Source organism: Podarcis vaucheri (genome assembly GCF_965113315.1).
Source record: "Podarcis vaucheri genome assembly, chromosome: 17".
NCBI lineage: Eukaryota > Metazoa > Chordata > Lepidosauria > Squamata > Lacertidae > Podarcis > Podarcis vaucheri.
The window spans coordinates 33,531,953-33,536,834 of NC_138755.1; the positions used below are offsets into that span (position 1 = coordinate 33,531,953).

General features: G+C 46.1%; 1 long non-coding RNA gene across 1 annotated transcript; it reads right to left on the reverse strand.

Moving 5' to 3' along the window:
* Window positions 1-1,435: 1,435 nt before the first annotated feature.
* LOC309522369 lies at window positions 1,436-4,536 on the reverse strand. The gene is made up of 2 exons (XR_014215077.1): window positions 4,013-4,536; window positions 1,436-1,782 (listed from the first exon to the last, which is right to left on the reverse strand). It is a non-coding gene; the product is annotated as an uncharacterized lncRNA (long non-coding RNA).
* Between the last annotated feature and the right edge of the window lie 346 nt (window positions 4,537-4,882).

The window sequence follows — 4,882 nt, forward strand, 5'->3', positions numbered from 1 at the left end:
CATTGTTTCCTAAATGTGTTTTTATTTTATACTTTATATATATATATATGAGATACAGCCTTGAGATTTTGTATGTGTCAAAGGGAGTGAAATTGTGTTGTCTTTATTCCATCATCTGGAGGCCTAATCAACAGGGTGTCACCTGGCCTGTGGTCCATTAAAGATCTAGCAAATTTTAATCAAGGTGTAGTTCAAACAAACAAAAGGCTCACAGTTTCACTTAAAGGGAAAAATAGTCTTCATGTGTATTTCATATGGATTCTATTGCATTGCCAACTCATGTTCATTCTGGGAAAAGGGGTGAAATTGTTGCTAATTTGCCTCTCAAGGCATTCTTTTAGGGAGCAAATTATTTATTCAGCGCCACAGCCAAAGAACATCTGCTCTCCAAACACCTGTGTTCAATACTGCTAGATGACTGCAACTGTACTGTGGAACTTGCTGGGCATGGAGCCTGAAACTCATGGGATGCAATCACAATACTGTCTGGTAACTCAGGTGGAGTCAAGGGGGGAGAGAACCTAGTAGTGGTGAAGGCAGAGGATGGCCCCAGGCAGTTCAAAAAAGAGCCTATTTGTGCCAGGAATGGAGCAGGTGGCAAAAAGCTATCTCAAAATAGTCTGCTCATGTGATTTGGCTTTTCACACTGGACAAGACAGGGGGCTGTGAGACATGAGGAGGCAGTTTAGCTCTTCCAGAAAAGAGTCATGGTGCCAACAAAAACCACCTCTCTGAAGCTGCTGTTTCTCCCCATCTAGTTTGGCCCTGACCTGAATTCTGAGAATTGTCTCCTGAGGACTGAAGAAAGATGGAGGAGCTGACCTCTAACTAATAATGAGAGTGAAGGAGATGTGACAGGCTGGTAGCAGGCCTCTCCCTTTTGTTTTCTACTGTAGTCTCACTTAGCTCTGGAGATGGCCTAGTAGCTGAGATGAGACATCTCCCGCCTCCTCAGTATAACTTCAAAGCAAGCTTCTCCAGGCAACTTCCCTCAGCAGTCAGGAGGGAGCCTTCTGAATTCTTAAAAGACTGAGCAAAGCTGCTTTTCAAATGGTGAGGCTTACATGGAGCCTTCAGAACTTAACACATTGTGGTGAAACTGGGAAGTGTCCCACTTCAGATTACAGGTGGGCGATTGCATGACTGAAAGCTTCTCCTCCAAAAATAAACATCAAACCCTTCTGCGCATAGAAAACTAGGATATCTGTGAGGAGGCTATGCTGGAATTCTCTCGGACGTTTGGTTTTCTATGTGCAGGGGGAAGATTAAAAAAACAAATCTGAGGTATTTTCCATCATGCAGTATCTTGCCTGCAATCAAACCGTTTTACCTCATGATTAGGTAGATCTTTCTAGAAAGCTTTCAAAGCCCAAGAGCCTGTGACAAGGTGTCACCAGGGGAGGATCAAAAGGCACACTTCTCACTTAGAACAAGCTTTGGTCAGAAGTTTTATTGTTCTCAGGGGGCCATGAATGTGGAGGTGTGTGTAGCTGGTACAAAAGCCCCTGTTCTCCGGTGGAGCCCCCAAAGTCCCTGGACACGAGCGATGAAGCCACAGCTGCTTCTCAGAAGGCAATCATGAAGCACAAGTAGATGTTCATGTTGTCTTCATCCATTACCATTGCTAAGACTTCGGGCTCTATGTCACGCATAAAAAAAACAGCATGACACTGGCTGTGTTCAGAGAGACGGCTAAGTCCAGCAACATGTCCTTCACGGCCGCATTCCCCAGCAGTTGGGAGTCCTCGCTCTCAGCCATGTCGATCACCTCCATGCCTTCCCCTGTTGATGAAGCCACAAATGTTTCTTCCATCTTCCCCCCGCCTTAAACATAAAGGGGGAATCAAAAATCTCTTTTCTATGATTCTCACTCTTTCATTCACTCTGTGTGCTGACACTCCATTCTGCCCCTTCCCCTGAAATGTGTTTACATTCCCTTCTTAGGCTAAATCTAGACATATAGTTAAAAAAGCGGTGTGGAAATGCTTTTTAAAGAAATGTTCTAAAATATATATTCAATTTCCCATTCGCTCACCATCGCCAACTAGTGTCACATTTGTATCATGCACTTAAAACACCCTTAAAACGTTATATTTGAGTCCCTTAGTTTATCCTGACACTACCTCTAGCATATTTGCATTGAGTTTTCATGAGAACCGGGTTTTCCTGAGAAAGTGGTTGTTTCAAGAGGAATGGAAATGTTTTGCAACACACGCACATGCTTGCTACTTTTGGTGCATTTGATATAGCTATTTGCAGACGTGTCTCTCAGACTGTTGCTGCTTCACCGCTGGAGGCTGATGTGGAGGAAATAATTCTCCCTGCTGTGCCACATTGTACTGGCAGTTTCATTGCTCTCCTGCACTGCGCAGAAAGCCTTTTGTCCAATCCAGCTGCAGTCAATGCACATGTATGCATGCCTATCTGAAAGCAATGCAGTGTGTGCTGATGGCACCCATGGTTCAATGCACAAGGTGAATGCGCTCCCTCTTCCCCACCACATTGACACCTCTCCAGACAATCTTTGCCCCCTTGCAAACAGCTGTGAACAAATTTATTTTATGGACAGAGCACCGCGCCCCACTTCTGCTGGGCATGCCTATTTAGTTTTCTATGCATTCTAGCAATTGCCAGGTACTGAGGAACCACTGAATGCATCTCACGAAATCCTGGGGCACAGGAGAAATTCTGGGGCACAGAGTTCACACTTCACAATGGCTCTCCATTTCTAGGTAACGGGTGAGCAATCTGTCTTTAACAAAAGCATGACTGCCACAATCAATCTCCTTGAGGATTTCTGGACAAACCTGGGGTTCTCGTAGATAGATCCTGGCTTTTGAAACCTTCTGCCCGGTAAACAAGCCCGCACAACTTGTGGCTCACATACCCTCCAACATTCCTCAGATGAAAATAGGGACATTTCTCACTCCCCTGCAACTGACCCTCCGAGACCTCCTGTTTTTTGCCGTCCCCCCACAGAGCATTTCCTATCAGAAGAAGGGTGACTGCCACCATCACTACACCAACAGGACACAGCACACACCCCCTCCAACATCCTGAGAAAATCCCTTCATCCCAATTTTATTCCCAGGGCAGAGTTCCCTGGGAGGAGGGATTGTGAATCAAATAGGGGTCTCCTAGCAACTCAGCACCCTTAACAAACTGGGGCTCCAGGATTCTTTGGGGGAATTCACGACTGTTTAAAGGGATATGACCCTGCTTTAAGGGTATAGGGCCAGTGGGGCCACTTGCCTATCCAAATCTATCCAAATGTTGCTGAATATTTTGGAACAGCAGTAGCTGTTCTGTAAGTGCCACACCATCCACTGTGAGATGAAACTTTCTATGAAACGTTTCAAATGATTTTTTAATAGGCAACTCTTTCTGCCCATTTACCAGCACATCCTGCTTCCACGTTCAGCCCAGGGAAAGCTATTGCAGATGGTGGGTGGAGCTGTGGTCTAAACCACTGAGTCGCTTGGGCTTGCCGATCAGAAGGTCGGCGGTTCGAATCCCTGCAACAAGGTGAGCCCCCGTTGCTCAGTCCCAGCTCCTGATAACCTAGCAGTTTGAAAGCACGCCAGTGCAAGTAGATAAATAGGTACCACTGTGGCAGGAAGGTAAACAGCGTTTCTGTGCGCTCTGGCTTTTGTCACGGTGTCCCGTTGCACCAGAAGCAGTTTAGTCATGCTAGCCACATGACCCTGAAAGCTGTCTGTGGACAAGCGCTGGCTCCTTCAGCCTGAAAGCAAGATGAGTGCCGAAACCCTACAGTCGCCTTTGACTGGACTTAACTGTCCAGGGGTCCTTTACCTATCAATATATGAAGACAGCTGGTGGGGGAAGGGGGACATTCCACATTCGTGGTGTGGGTTTTTTAGGCACAGGTTTTCACTCTCACTGTTGCCATCTTCCTACTGCTATGTCACCACCTTCTGTCTGTTTTGCCTCCTTTCTTGACACCACTGATTTCTCAGGTTGCTATGCCCTGTGGCTCTATCATATTACTTACCTCCTCCCTGTCTCTTGTCCATGGTTGCTTGGAGGACAGCTTGGCTGATGAAGCCATCAGAGTAAACAAGGAAGTGAGTTGTGAAGAGCACAGCCAACAGGCCGATGGTACCCTCCAGGGACACCATTGGGACCAGATCACCTTTTCTCCACCTCTACCATTTGAGAGGACAGGAGACACCCCTCCTCATGGACCCCCTTGAGTTAATGAAGCACTGTGTCAGGTTTCTCACTCCTGAACAGGGCTCATGACATCACCAGACCTTTGTGACATAATACGAGCTCACACACTTCTTCTGCATGCCTCCAGTGAGCAGGATCACAAAGGGAAGGGGACAACAAATAATGAAAACGCAGTTGTCTTTGAACAGAGAAAATCTCAGAACAAAGAATGGGGCTGAGGTTTGGGCCAGGAAGACAACTGGCTGATGTTTATTATATGTAGATACCAATCCAACAGGAAGCGATCCAACATTTCTCCAATGAAAATAGGGGCACCCTATTCAATTGATATTAATATTATTATTAATAGCCTGTCCATCTGATTGGGTTGCCCCAGCCACTCTGGGCGGCTTCCAACAGATATAAAACATTAAACATTAAAAAACACCCCTATACAGGGCTGCCTTCAGATGTCTAAAGGTTGTATAGATACTTATCGCCTTGGTTTGGGGGTCGCTTAACTCCATACCCTCCAACATTTCACTGATGAAAACAGAGATGTCCTGGGGAAAGGGGGGCATTCCAGGATCAAATCAGGAACTGGGACAGCTTCTGTAAATCCAGGACTGTCCCTGGAAAATAGGGACACTTGGAGGGTCTGTGTTCTTATTAAATTTTCAGAAACATGGAACTATAGCTGAACAACGGC